This window comes from Mus musculus, chromosome 5, assembly GCF_000001635.26.
Source record: "Mus musculus strain C57BL/6J chromosome 5, GRCm38.p6 C57BL/6J".
NCBI lineage: Eukaryota > Metazoa > Chordata > Mammalia > Rodentia > Muridae > Mus > Mus musculus.
In genome coordinates, this window is record NC_000071.6 from 146,676,248 (window position 1) to 146,697,618 (window position 21,371).

Consider the following 21,371-nt stretch of genomic DNA (forward strand, 5'->3'; position numbering starts at 1 on the left):
TCTATCTTGGATAGTGTCCAAGAACCCTGCCGTTTCAGAAATCCTTGGGAGAGTGGGGCTGGGGGGGGGGGGAGCTGGAGAGGGTGGTCCTGGAAGGTATTCCTTGCAAGTAGGTCTCTGGTTCACCTGTGTTCATCATCAAGTCATTCAGAGTAGCCATGTGTCCCCCAGCATGAGGAGACCGCGGCCTCGGCACCCAATGGAATAGTACTCAGACTGAAAAGGAATAAAACCTGGCACATGTGACGGAGTGGCTAAAGCCAGGGGACACTTGGCTACTCTGAATGACTTGATGAAATAAGCCAGACCCGAGAAGAGAATTCCTGTATGATGTTACATACATGAGGTCAGACTTAGAAAGGAAGACTGGGGTGTTGGCTGCCAGGAGCTGGCCGCGGTGGGTGGAGGAAGTTAATGTTTAATGAAATCTGCTCCAGTTTCGGTTCTGCATGATGAAAAGCCGTGGAGGCAGATGGTGGGGGTTGCGCAAGGACTAGAAGGGACTCAATGCCGCCGAACCGCATGCATGATGACGGCCAACGTGGTCCTGTTTTATGGTATCTCAGTTAAAGCAGTATTTTATTATGTTAGAAAGAAGTGGTTTCCTTTCATGGGTCCACATGGTTGAGATCCTGTGGCTCTGGGTAAGACATAGAGTAAAATTTAAATTTAAATAGTGGCTCTTAAAAGGGACCCTCTCATCCCACAGAGTCTGACTCAAACTCAGCAGTGACCTCCTGAGGGTGATTGCAGCAGCTTGACATTCCCAGAGTCCTCTCTAATAGCAGTGACCTTCTACAACCCTGTCACCTACTGCCCTCAGGGGCTGAATGGGTTCAGGCCCCCACTCCACCCCACCCACCCCACCCCACCCCCATTCCTAAGCCCCAGAACCATCCACTGATTTCACCCTTCCCCCAGATTCTTTGTCCTCCTTGGGCCCCCAAAGAAGCTAAGAGGGCTTTGGGGGACTGCATTATACCCTAGAGGGATTTTAACCTTCCTTGGAAAGAATTCAGAGCTGGCAACAGACTCCTGACCCAGAACGCCCCCTTTGCCAGGAGTCGAGTTGACAGCCCAGCTGGCATGCAAATACGGACAGAACGGATGGGGACGCAAGTCCTTCAGTAGCAGAGTGAGAAGTCCATGCGAGACCAGCATTGCATGTCTCATACATGTGATTGCACAGCGGACCGGCATCTACATTCTGTTGTTGTTGGTGGTGGTGGTGGTGTTTTTAAGGATTTATTTAATTTTTTTTATGTATCAGTACACTGTTGCTCTCTACAGAGATGTCACAAGAGGGCATCGGATCCCATTACAGATGGTTGTGAGCCACCATGTGGTTGCTGGGAATTGAACTCAGGACCTCTAGGAGAGCAGTCAGTGCTCTTAACTGCTGAGCCATCTCTCCAGCCAGACATCTACATTCTTAAAACACGCATGGGCAGTAGAGCAAACAACCAAAGAGGAGGTGTTTACAGACTCAGTTGGAACTACTCAAATGAAGGAACTGGTGAGATTGCACAGTGGTTAGAGCGCCAGCTGCAATTCCAAAGGACCCGGGTTCGAGTCCTGGCACCCACACAGCAGCTCACAACTGTCTACAACTCTAGTTCCAGGGGATCTGACGGCCTCGTCTGGTCTCCTCAGATACCAGGCACACAAATAGCTCAGAGACATACATATAGGTTAAACACCCATACATATAAAAGAAATTAACTGATAAACTGCTCACTCTATAGAAACATCCCAGACAGAAGTACAGCCAGGGGCAGGGGGACACCAAGGCAAATGCTCCTTGCCTGTCTAGGGCATATCCAGGCTTCTGCTCAAACAAAGCACAGGGAAGAATGGCCCACACACCTTCTGCTTACAACACCATTAGTTAATTAAATCATAGCTTTACTGTGCCTGCCTGCAATTAGCTCTACAGCTAATCTAGACGTTTCCAGCTTCCTGGGGTCTGCTGGTCTTTTTTTTTTTTTTTTTTTTTTTTTTTTTGTGCTTGGCTCGCAAATGTCAGGCTGAAGCTATGGTGACAGATAAAGAGAGACCTAGCGGTCCTTTCTCGATTACAGCTTTTCCCCTTTGATATCTTTATGCTGTGCTATAAAAGGCCTATTATACTTAATTTAAAGAGTGAGGCCTGCTGACACCTCTTTCAATTGTTAATCTTTAGGAAGCAATGGGCGGAATATTATTTGAAAGGAATAAAGCGCTTGCTTTATTGGAGAGTTTAGAGAGTAGTAAAGATCTAATAGCCGGCACAACAATCCGTTGTTTGCACTTCGTGAGAGTTGGATTTATTAGCATAAGCCACTTAAGGCATGTTACAGTCAGCCTCAGCCCCAGCCCCAGGCTTTCCCTTGGGCTGCTGGAGCACGGGGAGGTGTGGAGAGAAGCCGGTCTAGTCCATGACCACACTATCTGCAAGCATGTCGCCCAGAGCCTACACAACGTGTCCATATATTTACATGATGTCACACCCTAAACCAGTGGACAGTGGCTGTCTGTCATATGTCCTATACACCAAGCCATGGTCTGCCTCATCTGTCTCTTGCAAGGTCCAGGAGGACCAGACCCGGGACTTAATTAAACCCGAGAGCCAGAAAACCTCTTGGCTCTTATTGAGAGAAGACGGGGACCTTCAGTTTCTGCTCATCAAGTGAGGTTTCAGAGCCTGCCAGTGGCCTCTGACCTTGGGGTAGAAATGGCAGGCCCCAAGAGAAGTTCAGAATGCACATGTTTGAAGTAGCAGTAGCTCCCAAGGGATAGGGTGTTTTCCTTCTGAAACCCCGCAAAGAGAAAAGTACGGTTCGTAAGCCTGCCTGTCAGTCAACCTGCTTTGGCTTCTCCAAGATGACGCCCGGGAAGGTTTTGAAGCCTAGAGACCCGTGATAGGCTTCTAAATACCGGCAACTCTCTCCTCTAGGAACATGACTCCACCCTGGTACACCGAGGTGAGGCTGGAGGTCTGACAGACATCCCCGCTGCTCACAATCACACCACCAGTCAAGGGAGCCGGCTCTGTACCCACCCACACCCAGTTCAAAAGGTGAACAGCCCCAGCCAGGGCCTCCTGACAAGCCTCAAGCTGGCCCCACTGATCCTCCTGCCCCTGAGAAACATTTATCGCTTGAACTTTCAGCCTACTAATTCCAACCAAGGTCCATATCGCTCAGCTTCAGGCAATAAAAAGAAAAAGAAAAAAAAAAAAGTATGTTTATCTTTTGGAGTCAAATCCTGTCTCTCCCAGATGACTCTTCCACTGGTCTGTTTCCTTGTTCTCTATGTCCTAATTTCCAGTCAAGGCCAGTTAGCTCAGCTCTTCCAGCAAACATGAGAACCTGGCCTCTCAATGAAGGCAGCTGGGCCTGGATTCCCTGAGGCCCGGTTCAAGGTCACAGTCAAGGAGCTGTTAGGAGCAAGAGCCCTGGCCTTCAGGGGCTCTGTTCTATAAATAATGGATGCTAGTTGTTCAGATTTGAAGGTATCTAAATAAATAAATCTCTTCTTGAAGCCATATTGAAACTCTGGGGAGCCAAGGAAAGCTAACACCTACAAAAGATGATATCTGGACTCTCAATAGCACGAGGCAAGATCTACACTAGGCCCAATGTAAGGTTAGAGACACAACAACCCCCTGGTCTCCTGCTTCACCTGCCTTCTGCCTGCCCTGGGGCCGTGCGTCTGGCTTCTGCACTCTTGCACAAGAAGCGAGGTTGGTAGTGAGTATTAGGTACCACCCTGGAGAGGAGGAACCAGACAGAGGGAGAGCCACCTTTGGGTTGCCACCCAGATGTCTTGTTAGCAAGCGCCAACTCAGGACCAAAAGTCAGCCCCAGATAGCGTTCCTTGCCTCTTGCTGATTCTGCTCTTGAAGGAGTCTCATTAAGTCATTCTGTGGGCAAGGGCAAGATGGAGTAGGGTTGGGGGGTCCTCTACTAGCAACACTTGAACAAGCAGTCCCAGAGATGTGTCCTCAAAGAGGGGCGGCCCCAGGGCTTCACTAGGCCAGCCAACCACTCTACTCTCAAGTCAACACTGAAGCTTGCCAAAAAGAGAAAAAAACTCCCATTGCCCGGCTGTGAGAGGAACCTGTCAAGACAGGTGAGACAGCACCATCTTGGGAAATCCTGTGACTCTTAAGGACACTTTTTTGTGTCAGGACCCTCCTTAATCATAGTTTAGCCATTTTCTTTTCACTAGCTCAGTATTACTGGGCCACAAAGGAAAGCATCTCTGTAGCAAGCAGCGGCCCCAGATTAAGTGTCAGGAAACTGAGCATTGGATACGGTAGTCTTTATGTACCCAGGACCCCCTAAGGTAATCTGGAGTTACGGTGGGGAGATGCCCTTGAGCCGCTGGCCTAGCAGTGAGCACCAGGCAAGCCCCCTGCATGTGCAGTCACGCCGCAACCACGCACCGTTCTAAAGTAGAAAGAAAAGAAGGCAGGAGCTCACAGGGCTTTGTGCATCCACATGGCACATCCCACCGTCTCCTCGCTCAGCCGGCAGCAGCATCCATGGAAGATACTGGTACTGCCAAGGCATTAATGATGCTGTAAAATAATAAGCTAGAGGCTGCTCCCGCACGAGCGAGCCCTTGATAAAAGGGAGATTTACAGCCACATCCATCAACTTAATTATCTTTTACTAGGGTTTAAACTTAGTTGTAATACTAATCTGTATTTAGTACGGTTTACGGGATCTACGGACACTTTACAATCTTCCCCTATTCACAAGTGTCAAATTATGGCAATATTGATAAAACAGAGAGACAGCGGGAGCGGGGAGGGTGGCAGGCCCAACTAGCTCATAGACTTTTTACAGCTCTGTAAAAGAAGGAAAGAAAACCTACCACTCTCTGATTTAAGGATGCAACCGTGTGGCCAATAATCAGGGCTGATAGTGTTTCAGAAGCAATTTCATAGATAATTAGCCTCCTCCAGCACCCACCCCACCCAATCCCAAGAGCAGTCTCCCTGGACTGGACCACAGGAAGCTGGTTCCATGAAGTCTGAACTCCGCTGCCTCTGTTCTTGCAGGCTATTTCCTTTAGACCAGGATGGGTCTGGGAGCCTTCTGTGGTCCCTCTACACAGAAGCGCACCATTCTCTGCCTTCCTACTACTTGAGAGGGTGAGGGTCTAGGTTCTCAACCTGTGGGTCACGACCCTTTCAAATGGGTCACATATGAGATATCCTGTAAAGCAGATATTTGCATTGAGATTCATAACAGTAGCAAAATTACAGTTATAAAGCAGCAACAACGGAATTAATTTTATGGTTGGGGGGGAGGGGGGGGTCACCACAACATGCGGAACCGTATTAAAGGGTCGCAGCATCAGGACAGCTGAAAACCACTGGTTCAGGGGACCCTGGAGGGAAGTGTGTTCTGTGTTTTCGGGGGCAGGAAAGAGGAACCAGTAGACCGTCTGTCCCTGGGGACCCTGGCTCTGCACTGTGGCCCACAGCTGTGCAGCTGTGTTGGGGAAGGGCCTCGGGTCCAGTGTTTGTGCTCCTGAGCTCAACACTTGACTCTTGAAAGGAGTCATGGCCTCCACATGAGGATCTCCTGACCCTCCAGTCTCTACCTCTCAAGTGCTGGGGTTCCACGCGTGTGTGCCACCACACCCAGCTCCTACATCTTTCAGGGGCACCAACCTCTCTCTGTCTAGACCAAGAGTTTGTTCCCGATGCCCTCTAAGCAGTGGGCAGTGTTAAGATTCTCTACCTGGAGCATACAGTCAGTCTTGACAGTTTCTTACTTGTGTTGCCTGGCACACAGTAAGTGCTCCAAAAAGGGAGACACACAGAGCGGGGAGGAGCCAGCCTTGCTGAAGGCTCAAGGAAGACACAGCAGAGAAAACTCAGGGTGCTCAGGGCTCAGGGGCACCTTGGGGTGGGGTGAAGGGAGTGAGTGTGGGAAGTGCAACACAGAAAACTGCAGGGTTCCTGGGCACCTACTGTGTGACCTTCCTAGGACTAAAAAAAGGGGAGTCTGCTGAGGCAGCCTTGGTGCTTAAACACCCCTCACTTCCTCCAAATTATTGCCTCAATAGGCAGGTGTCTCATGGTCCATGTCTGACTGTGCCCTGTGTCTGTACTGTCTACCCCCATGCCCACTCCTGTCCCTGTAATGTAAGCAGGCCAACTGGGTTAAAAGGATGGAGGGGGGATTTTTTTTTCTTAAAATAAAGAAAGAAAGGAAAGGAAAAGAGAAGAGAAGAATAACAAAACCATTTTTAAAGGCTTCTAGCAATAACGGGAGTTCCCAGTGTTCAATTGTAATGACACAAATTAAAAGGGCATTGTCAACGATTGTTAGGGCAGTTGTAGCAAAGTCAACAATGGCAAGAAGTAAAGTCAATACAATTTCTCTACCTGAAAATATAAACGCTCTCGAAATGATTTATTTGGCCATAAATTATTTTCATGCACTCTTTCTCTTTTTTCTTCCCCCTCAACCCTCCCCCTCCCCTCCACAGAACCTGCTTTCAAATGAATGTCATTTGCCCCAGCAGAATGGAGACTGACTAAAGGGCTCAGGTATTTTTTTAAATTCCAGGAAAAAAAATCACTGAAGGTATAGATACACTGATGTCTTGAAAAGATACCCTTCGTGTTTTACATCCTAAAATGTTGACAAAGAGGGGGAAATTCACTGTCAACTTGGAGGGGCCAGAATTACCAGGAAGGCCCAGTGGTCTCTATGGCTGATGGTAAGAGGCTGCAGGTAAGGGAGGTGGGAGGCTTCAGATCTAGTCAGTTCTGTTTGCTTGAGTGCATGCAGGCAAGAAGTCAGTACAGGACCTGCTGTGTCTTATCCACCCTATCTTATCAGGTGGTAAATCTGTCCTTTGATCCTGGCAACAATGTGGAAAGTTGGGGGACAGCTGCCACCGCCCTAGTCAGCAGTGCCTCAGCAATGGCCATAAAACGTTTATGAAACCTGTAATAAACCGGACAGATAAGGAAGAGGGCTTCAGATTTCAGAAGTCAGCAGATCCACGGAAAATGCCCTCTTCTGCCTCCGAGGTCCCTTTATTTGAAAAGCAAACACAAACCATCAATTCCCTTCGGCCATAAAGCCTCTAAGCAAAGAGTTTCACCAAACCCTGAGATTAGATGTGTTTGGATTCTTTACCCAGATTCAGAAAGCCCCTCCCCTCCCCCTGCTAGAAATCCTCAGCATGAAGGCCACAACTAAGGACACTAGGCAGGAGCAAGAGCAAGGGTGACCCAGGCATGGGTCCCGAAGAAATAGCCATGTAATGCCCCAGAGTGAACAGATATCTCAGACCTGCGTGTAGAAGGGGGGAGACGAGGGAGGTGTCTGCCACGGCTCCATGAACTATAACTTAAGTCTCTAAATGGGACATGAGGGACGCTCTCTGGACTGAGAAGAACCAGACAAGTGTTTTAACCATCTGGGACTTTCCTTGGTTGGCTTCTCTGGGAAAGCATCAACAGCTGAGCTGCGGGACACAGGAGGTCTCGGCAGCAGATGGAGCAAGTCAGAAAGCTGTGTGTGCAGAGGGGAAAAGCTAGACCAGCCCTGGGAAACACAAGCCACTCTTGAGCAGGGAAGGCTAGCCTGTCAGGCAACGAATGGGTGAAACAATGTGTGGTGTCCCCAGAGGCACAGAAAGACAAACAGCACACTGGAGGACAGAGCTGGGGGGGGGGGGTGGCGTGTACAGGATGCAGATGGGTACGCGCCTTCGATTAGAACTTTTCATTAGAGATAATAAAGAGCAGGAGAATGGGGGACGGGCGTGCAGATTTGAGGTCTTGCCCACCCCATCCATCCCCAGCCCCAGTCAACTGCATTTAAGTAGTGAAAAAAGAAAGCCTCCAGAAGCCGAATGACTGACAGCAGCCTAGCCAAGCAACTCCCCTGAACAGAAAGACTGTCTCTCCCACATATCCCCAGGCTAGCCAGTGTTTCCTGTAGCATCTTCCTCTGCTAGGCCTCCCCTCTCCCTCTCCCTCTCCCTCTCCCTCTCCCTCTCCCTCTCCCTCTCCCTCTCCCTCTCCCTCTCCCTCTCCCTCTCCCTCTCCCTCTCCCTCTCCCTCTCCCTCTCCCTCTCCCTCTTCACACTTTGCCTAGCTGCTTAACATACAGTAAATCTTTAGAAATCCTTGCACATCTGTCCCTGGTCTGGTTTCTATGTCAATTTTCCTGGGTTGGAGCCGGGCTCACTTGTAAAACACCTTTCCCAGCATTCACTGGGTACCTGGGATGTGGAACAGGAAGGATGGATGCTATAGAACTGAGAGCTGCAGGCTCACTCACTCCCCCAGCTGGTCCTGCCTGGTGCCACATCTCCATGCCAGGTAAAGGGGGCTCCATGGACAGGAGGAGTAAGGGCTCCATGTCACTGGAGTAAGGGCTTCTAACTAGAAATGGAAGTATAGACAGGGCTCAGCTGTCGCTGGGTAATGAGGGCACACAGCCAGCATGCTGTGTCTAAAATGTCCTTAAGTGCTGGTTGTAAATATTGGTCAATAGTGGTTTGCCCAAAAGCCATTAAAGTAAGACGAGGAGGGGGGAGGGAGGTAGCATCTTTTAAGATATATGATGCTTTTAACTAAAAGGCATAGAGTGGCTCATCCCTGAAGAACACCCAGTTAGAGTTGTGCTAGCACGCAAGGGAGCAGCATTCGTCAGGCAACCCCAATGGAATGAGCTTTTTTCTGCCCACTACCATCTCTGGGCATGCCAGGGAAGGCCAGATGGGAGTCAAATGGATCAAAAGCTCTGAGGACAGTCGTCTTCATAGCACAGATAATGCACAGACTCCTGCTCTCCAGGACAGGAAGTCACGAAACATCTTCCTTAAGTCAAAAATCTCTGAGGTGAGATGGCCAGAAGCACACCCGGGCCTGGGAAGAAGAAGGATAGCACTTGCCTGGGGTGCATCAGCCCTGAATTTTGTCCTCAGTACCGTCACACAGACTCTGCCAACTACCCTGATCACCAGCTGTCTGCCACACTCAACACCTTGAATATCCAACTTGGAGGCCCAGATTTTCACCGGTAAATATCGAGGACCACAAAACTGCAAGGGCTAGACTCTGCAGCGACTGCTGCTATCCCCGGCATCTTTGATCACTTATGCTCAGAATGAATTGCTGGAAAGCCTTAGGAGTTTCTGATGTGCACGGCCTCTTTGGTGGGGTAAAGCTTGGATTTCACCCAAAGGTTGTCAGTCCCTGCTTCTTCTCATCCAGTCTTACATTTTGACCGAGGTCTTTCTCTTGTACAGTCTCTCGGCTTTCACGATTACGAACCAGACAAGAAATGGGTGCAGTTTGTCATCTGTGTTCTACAGACAGAGGTCGGCAATGACGAAGGTTTCAGAGCACGGCTGGCCAGGGCACGGGATCTAGCCTGCATCTCTTCGGAGCACTGCCCCCAGCTGTGGGCCTAACTGCTTCAGACGCTCAGAAGGAGTGAACGAAGTGGGAGCTAGGTCAAGGACAGCGAGGAGAGTGACCCTGGGTGCTGCTTATACCACCTGTCCCATGGTTATCACAGGAGACAGATAGGCGTCAGTTAGCTTTCCATCACTGTGACAAGCGTGCAGAGATAAATGTCTTCTAAGGAGGGACGCTTTGATTTGGCTCTTGGTTCAGGCTGCCGTCTTGCTTTCTTGCTTTGGGCCTGTGGCAGCACGTGGCAGATCATGGTGGGGGCACACAGCAGAGGAAGCCGTTTGCCCCTTTATGGCCAAGATGCAATCTCACGGGGAGGTCAGAGTCCCAGTGGTCCTTTCAAGGACCCTGTCACACTCCCTGTCACCTAACCTCCTTCTAGTAGGCCTTACCTCCTCAAAGCTCTCTACCTCCCATTAATCCCATGGGCTGAGACCAAGCCTCCAACATGTCAACCATCAGAGGATATTCGGAACCAAAGCTGTAGCAATATACTGGGATAAAAGGATAAAAAGACTCCAGCTTAAGACCTCCAGGCCAAAGCCAAGCACCACAAGGTTACGGCTGGATCCTCTCTGCACACAAGCTGGAGCTAGGCAGGCGCTCCGGGCACATCCGCCTCCACAGGCTCGACCATGTCTCTCCTCTGCTGTCTCCCACCTCACCCAGACACTTCAGAGCTCATGGCTCGGTCCCAGCTGGACAGACAGACAGACAGACAGACAGGCTTCCTATTTGTTTAAATGTCTGGACATTGGATATTTCCAAATGGCATACTCTTAGTGACTTTAGTGTAAGGAACCCAAAGACCTACTACATATGAGCAAACCAAGCTTGATGGGACACGTTCCCTTAAAAAGGAAGGAAGCCAGGGCTTGTGTCACCTCAAGAGTGAAGCTGGAAGACACACATATAAAAGTTAAATAAGACCATGACCAAAGGACAAAGCTTTGAGAATTCTGCTTCTGTGAGATCCTTAGAGCAGTCAGTCTGGAGACAGACGGGAAGTAGAATGGAGGCTTCCGGGACCTAGAGGAGTGGGGAACGGGGAGCAACTGTTTAAGAAGTGCAGTCTCCATCCTGCAAAATGAAAACCGTTCTAGACAGGGCCGCCGGTGACGGCTCTGTAGCCGTGTGAATGTAATAATGCTGACAGCGTGCATTTAACAGTTAAGATGGGAAGCCTTGCCTTATATGTACTTCGTGATTGATTATTTTTCAAGTTTGGTTGTAAAGCCCAGGCACCTTTAGACAAATCGAGCTGCCTCCAAGAGAAGACGGCATCAGGCTTTGTCCATGGCCAGGGGATGCCTGGCCTTTCCACACAGCCCCTGCCCATGAGCTGCTGCTCCTGCCCAAAGCGAGAGCACCCACCTGCTCCCCGAGCCCTGATCTCACCGCTTGTATCTGCCTAGAAAGGGACTTCCCAAGAGGTCACTGGCCACCTGTGGTCAGAGGTGGCCCTGCATGCTTGGGTCTCTCCCAACCGGTGGTAAATGCACGCAGCAAGATCCACACTCTGCGTTCTTTCTGCATACCATGCTGCTCCCGCAGAGACCGCACACACTTGGTGCTTAATAGATAGTCGAGGAAGAGAAATGCGAAAGGAGGCAGGGGAGGGTGAGAAAGGGAGATGGAGGGATGGGAGGGAGATGCGCCAACGTGGGTCAGAACTCACCTCCGCTTTATGGGTACAGATAGGGCCTCAGGATGAACGGGCAGCGGGCCATTCCCGCGGGGCTCAATTTCTCCCTCCCCTGTCTCACTCCCCAGAATTTTGGAAGTGACGGTACTCATATCCTCAGGAGGGCTGCTCAATGTGAGTGGCATCGGGGCCCATGACGAAAGCCACTCACCCCACCCCCACCCCCACCCCCAACCCCACCCCCACCCCTACCCCCACACGCTGTTGCTTTTTGCTGCCCTAGAACAAGAAACACAGAATATTCAATTCCTGAGCAGGCTTCGCACATCCAGGGTGCTACCCATTAGCTCACACCACCTGGGCACCCTATCCTCCCTTGGCCTCCTGGACCTCCCTGGCTCCCTCAGCCCCCGGGGCCCCGTATTATCCACACAATCTGTTCCCGGGTGATAATGAAACTCTCAGGTCAGGAAGAGGGAAGCTTTGTGACCCTCCTGTCGGGAGGAGGGGGTCTCTTTGCTTGTCGGACCCTGGTATTTGCTCACCTGACATTTCAATTTTGTGACAAGGTGACATGCAAAGGGGAGAGGGCACATTTTTTTGGCAGGAGAGGTAATTTATTAGACATCCACTCGCCAGCTATAAACATCTCCTTTCGGTTTGCTATTGCAGTCCCGGCCTGCCACAGGGCTGATCCCTGGTTAATGCATAACTTGGTGAGTGCCACTCTCAGGGCAGGCAAGCCTCATGCCCCCAGCTCCTCACTTCCTCCTCCACCTGACCTGACAACGGGGCCATGTCACCCTCTGCTTGCAAAGAGGCGGGCCTGAAGCTGGAGTCCCACACCGGTTGACCCAGAGTGACATGAGGTCACGCTTACTGAGTGCAGTAGGCTAGGCTTCGAGTTTTCCACCCGTGTGGGATGGCTGTGACGGCCACCTTAACACAAAAGCAGCTGCTGCACCCTGGGGATGAACCTTCTGTTTTCTGACATCCTCCCTGTGGCTTCAAATAATCAAGGACGGGGAGGAACACGCTGCAACTGCGGTGCTCTGGGGTGAGATGGAAAACAAACACGCAGGGCTAGAACCGGTGTACACGCGCCTTTAATCCCAGCACTCCAAAGGCAGAGGGAAGGCAAAACTCTGTGAGTTCAAGGCCAGCCTGTCGACATAGAGTTCCAGGACAGCCAGAGCTACGAGATTCTATCTCAAAATAAATGAAAGAAGAAAGAAAAAGCAGGTCACTTACCAATGGAACTGACTGAAGTATCCCCAAATATCCAAAGTAAACTTGGTGGCCGAAGGGAGACTTCTAGAAAACCTTAGAACGTAACACAAATATAGAGAAGCATGTTTGGTTGCAACTTGATAAATTCCCATGAAGCAAGTCTGCCTACCTAACTTGAACAAATTCAAAACAGAGCTTGGCCAGTTAGTTGGGACTAACCCCAGGTACCCCAAGTCAGAGTGACCCTCATCCTGGCCACCATCAAAGGTCTCCGTTTCCTGAATGTTCTATTGCATCTGGCTTCTCTCAGCATCCTGGTACCTATGGTTGAAGTCCACTCCTTCCATTAGTTTATTTCCCTGGGGAATATAGGTTGTGTATAGCTTTGGCCAGCATGTCAAAAACGCAGGTTCTGGGTGAGGCTGGAGAGATGGTTCGGTGAGTAAGCACAGGCTGGCGGCTCTCCCGGCAGACCCCAGTTCGAATTCCAGCACCTACCTGGTAGCTCACAATTGTCAATAACTCCACTTCCAGAGGATCAAGTGCCCTCTTCTGGTCTCTGCAGGCAGGCACCAGACACGCACATGGTATACTGACATATATACAGGCAAAACACTCATACACGTAAAATTAAAAATTTAAAATGCAGGTTAGAAGAAGGGACATCCTTGGGTTTTGATATCTGGTTTGATAGCTGGGTGATACTGGAGCCAATATCCTGCAGATATCTAGAAATGCCTGTGATGTTTTCACTTTACAAAGACAGCAGGGGCCTCTGTGGAGCCTTTTGTGAGGTGGGAAGGTCTTAGGATGTAGCCCAGTTTGATATGCACCTGTCACATAGGGAATCTTGCTTTGGGTTTCCTGGTCTGATGTTTGGTGTTGGGCTGAACCCAGAAACAATAGGGAACTTGCAAAAAGGAATTTGTGTTGGGGACGGATGGAGATAGGTGAGACTGAATGAGGGCCAGGTCCACAGGACACTTTTCTGAGTTAGCCAGCCCAGAGTCGGAGAAGGGAATGTCTGTGTGAGATTGACTTTCACCTAATGTAAGCAGAGATAAATGGAGAGAGACTCTTACAAAAACAACCCAAGTCTCAACCGCGGGTCATAAACACACCTTGGACACTGGGGCTCTGTGTGCAGATGACATGGGATGTAGTGGGAAGAGTGGGGGCCAGGAGAGCGCCCACCACACAGCCTAGTGGCCTGCCTTCTCGTGTTCAAAGGCCACATAAAAATGCTGGAGGTGGTGTGTGTGGGCAACACCAGCGCTCTGATAGCCAGATGGGAGGCAGAGACAGGAGGACCCCGAAGCTGGAGCTCAGAGCCAGCTAGCCTGGGCCACAGCGCAGTGGCAAACAGCAAAGAAGCCTTCCCCCATCCCCAAACTACGTGGAAACCAAGGACTGCCTTTGCTTTCAGAGTGCTAGGATTAAAGATGTGCACCACCACTACCTGGCTAAGGTCACTTTTTATTTGGGCGTCCCAAATCCAATTCAAACCCATCAACAAGCAGGTGTGAGATGTAAATGCAGAGAGAGTCAAAGCTGCAGCAAGATCACAAAAAGCTCAGATGTTGCCCTACATGGGCAGGACCACGCTATGCCTGGAGTCTCATCCCCTCTTGCACATCCACACAGTGTGGCCAATGAGAAGAACCAGATATCTAAGGGGGGTTGGGTCATGAGGAAACACTAAGGGTCTCAAAAAAAAAAAAAACCTGTCCTTCAGTGAGGTGTTGTTTGCCTCTTGCTGGGCTGCCCTGGGTGTCATCGCTGGTTCAAACTGACCTCCTGCTCATTGTCTCGGCTGAATTCGCCCTTTTCTCCCTGGGAGCACAGGACTCGAAACATCTCTACAGATGTTTTCATCGTCAGCACATCTGCAGTGAAGTGCACAGAAGGGATTCCACTAGACTCACATACTAAGGGGTGGGGCATGGGAAACAGACACACATCTGTAATCCCAGCATTTAGGAGACAGAGGCAGACGGATTTCTGTGAGTTCAAGGCCAACCCTGATCTACATGGTGAGACCCTGACTCAAAAGCGAAAGAAAGAGGAAGAAGTAGGGGAGGACAGGAGAAAGAGGAAGAGAGAGGGAGATGGGGAGGACAGGATGGAAGGAGGAGGGAGGACAGAGGACGGGAGGAGGGGGGAGAGAGGGGGAAAGAGAGAGACTGAAACTACTGAAACACTGCATGTGTCTTTTAAGGATGTGGACCGTGTGGTAACCATTTAAGGAGGCTGCCGTAGCAACACTTCACTTCAGTTATTATTATTTTTTTATGGGACCATTATCATCCAGAGCCCCAGGATTAATAAAAACAGAGAGTGATAAAGGGACACTTGAGGGAGGCTGACGCTATCTACTGGATCATAAGAGGAATTAAAGCTCCCGTTTGGAATAACCAATTCTGCTTGCCTCACAAGCTCAGAAAGCAAACCAGAAAGCTCAAAGGGCACATGAGGGGCCGTAGACGTGAGGCCCCCACGAAAATCCAAGGAGTCACCTCTCAGGGTTCCTGTCTTCCTGCCCACACATCACATCCTCATTCAAACAAACTTGGGGAGAGAGGGAAGAAGGGATCTTCTGGTGCCCTCACCCCCACCTACCCTCCCTTTCATTCACAGTGGACACTCGTGAGGCCTAGTGTCGTGGCTGTGACACTGTTGGCAGTTGGACTCCCTACGGCTGGTTTTCTCTGCACTTGAGCCAGCTACCTCCTGTCCTGCCCTTTAAAGAAGCCAATAGAGTGCTCTGACGCATAACAAGCCACACCAAAGCAACTGCCAGGTGTCTTGCCCTGTCTTTGGAATCCCAAGGCCCTCCTTAAATGTCTTGCCAATGGCTCCTTTCCGTTCTGTTTTCCCCAGCCCTGCAAACATATGACCACAGAGAGCCGGGAGCTGTTGTCAAGGAGGGGAGAGCCTGAGAGAGTGTCTATAAGATGAGAGGAAAGAGAAGAGAAAGACAGTACCCAGGCGGGCTGTGCCTGACCCACCCTGACCTTCTCTCCTGTCTGCACATAGCAGAGCTGGGCTTGGTGACCAAAGTGCACGTGCAGATGAAGAGCTGAGGGCCGTGGAGAAGCTATGAATTGAGATGGTGACCAAGCATCTATACCCCACGTAATGTATATCACTGAGACGGCTCCGTCAAACACAGACAGGGCGGATGGAAGTAGAGTCTCTGTCCCCCTTTTTGCTTTCTATGAATGGCAACCTCAACCCCACCCCAATCTTCCCTGTGATTCTGACAGCACATGGGCCCACTTTGAGCTCAGCCACTCCTGTACTCCCTACCTGATGTTACCTAAAGGAAATGGGAGGCCCGGTCCCAGCAGGGGGCACTCACACCAAGGATAACATCAGTATCCAGAGTATTCAGAGACCTGAATCAGGGCCCAGAGATACAAGGCAGCCGGCAGTCAGGAGCTGTGCCTTGCGTTCATACAGAGAGACGCATGCAGGGCAGCTGGGCACTCTCAGCATGGGATACCTACACCTCTGTGACCCCGCCCTGAGAAAGAGACAAACAGACAACTCGATGTGTAGGCTACGGCTGATCACAGGATGTGGAGAAAGCAGACAGGGTGGGTGACAGAGATTCACAAGGTCCCCGTAGGGCCAGGCATGAGATGCCTGAGAAGCCCAGAAGCAGGTGAACAAATGGGTACCCCATCTGCATTCCGTGCTGCAGCCAGGTCAAGCTTCCCTAAGTACATTTAATCACTAAGGGCTTCCCCATGGTTGTTAAGACACTGTGGAAGCCATCTCCCTTTTCCAGGGTAAAGAGCTCAGCATTTCAGGCTTATCTTTGCTCCTCTGTGGACAGACACAGGGAGGAGATGAAAATTCACCACGGAGATAATTTCCAAGACAGGATGCACTGTCAGCCCAGATGCCAGCTCAGGATCAGAGTCCCTGGGGAAGGTGGCTGTGACTCACACTGGCCTCTCCGTCCCTTCTGACTAGCTTTTCTGCTCACGGTCTGGTCCCACCAGTGCCCCAGTTCCGTTTCCTGCCCTTCTCACAGTGGAGACTTGAGGTGCTTAGTGACTGTAAACAGCACAGGGAAAGGGGTCCAACCAACCCAGATACTCCAGTTTCCCACGAGGTCTGGCTCTCGAGTGGGGGAAGGCTGAAACAGAGCCAATTGGCTGGCTGTCAGTGCATAATCCAAACATGGCCAAGGCCCCTTGGCCAGCAATAAACCCAGCTCTGTGAAAACAGACCCTGGAGCCAGGGATACAGCCCTTGCCTCGATAATGATTAACCAGCAGCCAGGGGGCCCTGGAGGTCAGGGTGATCATGAGAAAGCTCCCTTAAACCTACCCCCAAGCAGGGGTAGCCTGGGGGGCCTGGGGGAAGCCAGCCTGGCATCACTACTAACCAGGGCTTCCCACCTCCATTGAGGACACACTCTCAGCCAGCCAGCAGTCTCTCACCTCCGTCATGGGAACAGGAGCCCTGATATCACAGACTGAGAGAATGGGCCCTTGTAAAGTCCAAGGTGAGCCCTTGAGTCTTCCTGGGACGAAGCATTTCCCCAAACCCAAGACTGATAAGGTTTTCCAAGTAGAGGCAACTTAGTGCTTATCTTTATTGCCTGGCTTGTCCTAAGGCACAGAGGGCCTTTCTGTCCCAGTGAAAGTAGGGGCAGACGTTTTCAGGGGACCGAGTTCTCCCATGCTGCTGGTTCCTCCCCTTCTTCCTCTTCTTCCTCTTTCTCCTCCCCTTCCCCTTTTCTTAATTAATTAAGAAACATTTTTTAAAAGACGGGATCTTTGCATGTAGACCAAGCTGGTCTCAAACTGGCAATCCACCTGCCTCAGCCTTCTGAGTGTTGGGAAATTTTCCCCCTTTAGGATACTCATGTCCTTCTTTTTTTTTTTTTTTAAGAGTTATTTATTTATTATATGTAAGTACACTGTCACGGTCATCAGACATCCCAGAAGAGGGCATCAGATCTCATTACAGATATTTGTGAGCCACCATGTTGGTTGCTGGGGATTGAACCCAGGACCTCTGGAAGAGCAATCAGTGCTCTTAATTGCTGAGCCATCTCTCCAGTCCAGGATGCTCATGTCTTAATTTGGAAATTCTTTTGAAATTCCTGAATTCAGAAAGAACTCTGCCCCAACTTACAGTCAGCCTCACTCGCCCCTGCTTTACGACTCTCATGGTGTTCTGCACACAGTAAAAATAAACTCATCCATTGGGGCAGCAAGACCAAGGCAGAGAGTTTAAAAAACAAAAAACAAAAAAAAAAAACCAAACAAACAAAAAAAACTAATAATTCAAAGCTCGATAGCACTTGGGAGGCTAAAGAAGAAGGATCCTGAGTTCGAGACTGCCTTGAGCTTTATATAGCAAGACCCTGCCTTAAAAACTAAACAAACAAACAAAAGACTAAAGAAATAGCTAAGCAGTTGAGAGCACTTCCAGTTTTTCCGGAGGGCCAGACTTTGGTTCCGGGGACCCAAATCAGGCAGCTTACAACCACTTGTAACTCTGACTCCAGGGCTGCAGGACCCTCTTCTGGCCTCCACAGACACTACACTTATGTGCACAAACATAAACACATACACAGACACATGCATGCACGCACACAAGCACACGGACACACAATTAAAAATAAAAAATTAAAAACAAAACAATTATTATGAAGTCTCTCTTAAAGACGAAGACCAGTGGAGGGCCCTGAACCCACAGGTAATAGCAAAGCTGTAAAGAGGAGGTCATGCATGTGGCTGTCAGCCAGATGGGGCATTAGCTATCTGCTCACACTGGGCAGGACAGTGTGACAGCTTCCTCCCTTGTTAGGAGGAACATTCCAGCAAAGGCAGAGTCTGCAGATGGTGCTGACACACGATCCCATCATATACAGAACTTAAAACAATAAAAATAAAAATTTAACAAAATAAAACATTACTTAGACATGAGAGAGAGGGGAACCACTGGAGAAACATTTTAAGTGGGGACTGAGGAATCAGGGGAAAGAGAGGGTGAAAGGTGGGTTAGCCAAAACGAAGCATATATGAAGAAGCCCTACAAAAATCTATTAGCTCGTAAGCAAATTAAAAGCATTTAGTATATTTTTGCCATTTTGGTAGTGCATGCCTTTTATTCCAGGTTTGGGAGGCAGAGGCAGGCAGATCTCTGAGTTTAAGGCCAGTCTGCTCTACAGAGCAAGTTCCAGGATAGCCAGGGCTATACATATGTATTGAAAAATAGACATATACATATATATAATTATATACATAAATATATATACATATTTATATATATACACACGATATATATACACGATATATATATACTATATATATATATCAGACATGAGCTGGAAGACATGGCTGTTAGTAAATGAATGTCCCCGTGTCCAGTATAGGATACCTCCTTATAAGTTATTGATCGGGATGCCACAGAAGCACCCAAAACAACACAGACATTGTCAATGGTCTTCCTTGGCCACTGTAAGGAGATAGTAAGAGCCTATTGCTGATGACACCATTCATTTTAGATGCAGGACATACAGAAGTCAGCCTAAACTCACCAGGACACCCTCTGCCTGACAGCTGCCTTACACAGTGCCAGAGGTGGTTTGCAGGTTACCAAGAGGAAAAAAGATATCAATGGCCTCACCCAACACTAGGCCCTGCATGCTACAATACAGCCTACCTGGCACGAGTGGTTCCATAGTGGTGTGACTTCTGTGGGGTAACCAACCAACTTCTGATTGACTCAGAGGCAGGGATTGTTCTCTAGGAGGGATTGTACGATTGCTTCTGTAAGACTGGCCCAAGGCCCAGGACTGGAGAGCTCACAGGCCCTAATGGGGAAGGAACCCACTGTTGTTGTCTTGCTGAATGGCCATGCTGGCAAACTGCACTCTCAGTCTTTAGGTTACTATTCATAAATGTGTGCTGCTATCAACTTTGGTCAGGGAACTTCCTTCGACGATGGGTAACAGTTAACACAGAGACTTAGATCTGCCGGAAGTGCTGAGTGTGAGTCTGTGAGACCTCAGCTATGGGTGGGCCATTTAGATCAATCCCCAAGCCACCTGCATCCCTCATCCAAGGCTCAGGGAACACACAGAAGTCGGAGTTGGAAGAGGACGGGGAGGACAGCTGTGAGTGACTTCTGGTTGTGGCATGGTTGTTACACATATAAGTTCACAGCAGCTGCACCAAATCAAACCAGCTGTCAAAAATTCCAGCACCGGTGGGGAGGGACCCTGCAGTCTCATCCTGATGGGAGGAGCTATTGATTGATGGTTGCTGAAGGAAGGAGGGAGACTCGGGAAGTTATTAATATCAATAACATTAGGTTGGGAGGGAAGAGGGGAGGGAAGGCATAGGTGGGAGCCAAAGGGGGGGAGTGGTAGACAACTAGAATCAAAATGCACAGTGTATGAAATCTTCAAAGCATAAATTAAGATGTTGTTCACTAAAATGCCACCTAGAGTAGGCACTTCAATTTCTAATAACCAGCTATTTATTAAGTCACAGATGCGCAGCACAATAGTAATCAACTCTACATTGTATATATAGTGTGTGTATGTATTAGCCAATGTATAGAATGATTCATATCCGTGAAGTACACTGTGACGTTTGTAATACACACACACACACAACATATACAGCGCAGTGTGTGGTGGTCACGGGAAGGTAACTGGTATGTCTTGACAAGAAAAAGATTCAAACCCACTCTTCCAGAGGTTCTGAGTTCAATTCCCAGCAACCACATGGTGACTCACAACCATCTGTAATGGGATCTGATGCCCTCTTCTGGTGTGTCTAAGACAACAACAGAATACTCTTATACATAAAATAAATAAATCTCAAAAAAAAAAAAAAAAAAGACTGGAGACAGACAAGAGAAGAGACTGTGTTCACACGGATGCCTGTCTGGTTGTATTGGAGGTGGCTGCTGTAATATTTCCTATGGTTTTGTGAAAAATTGGTACCATGAGAATTAAAATTACTTAAAAGTGTTTTGCATAGACACCCGTGTATGAATCCAAAACACCATCTAATTTAGCAACCTTCTGAAGAGGGAGCTGTCGAGGGTAGCAATTTGGAACAACACAGAGCAGACACACACACACACACACACACACACACACACACACACACAAGCCCCATCTAGCTCTTCCTTGTCCCAGGCTTCACTATGGTGGAGCCCCAACTCCAACTGGTTCAGAGGCCACTAGGGACACCCTGACTCTGAGACCACAAACTCACGTAGTTCTCAACATGAGGGGTGACAAACACACAAAGACTTGTACCACCCTTGAGCTGGCCTGCCAACTTCTAGTCCATGTCAGTAGTGCAGCCCAAGAAAATTGTACATATGAAAGTTGTGGGTGATAAAGATCTAGGATCCAAACTGGGGCTTCTAGGTCTAATTCTGTCATTCACCAGCTGAGTGCCTGGAAAGACCGTTAAATCTTTCTGAGCACCAATGCCTCTCTCTATCAAAAAGGAAAGCCATTCGTACAACAAACGCTTGTGGAGAGTTGACCGGGATGGAAGCAACCATTCCTGCATCCAGGAGCAAGAGGTGTAACTTGGGATGCTGTCACATAAAGCTGGGTGGGGAGCGGGGCTATTAAGTGTGTACCACTGAGATCTGGGCTGAGGGGTCAAATTCTCCCCATTATCAGGGAGGACTCTTTGGAGCAGGTGGCTTTGGGGTGGGCCCTGAAACACAGCTGGTGTCCAGATGAAGAGGACACATCTGGAGCCTGAAGTCAGGTGGGTACGGAGACCATAGATGCCCACCAAGGGCCTTGGTACTCTGTATGGAGACTCTAGGGAGCCACTGGAGATGTGGGAGTAAGGGCCGTTGACAAGGACCACCCTTTCAGACGAACAGAGGATAGTTTAGGAGACGATATTTAATCCCACTTATTCCCCAAAGACAGACATGCATAGCCTGTCTGTGGACCATTTCAGATAGAGCGAAAAGCTGCAGAAAATAGATATTTGCAGAAAACAGAAACTGTCCAGATCCCGAATACAGCACTGACCATGA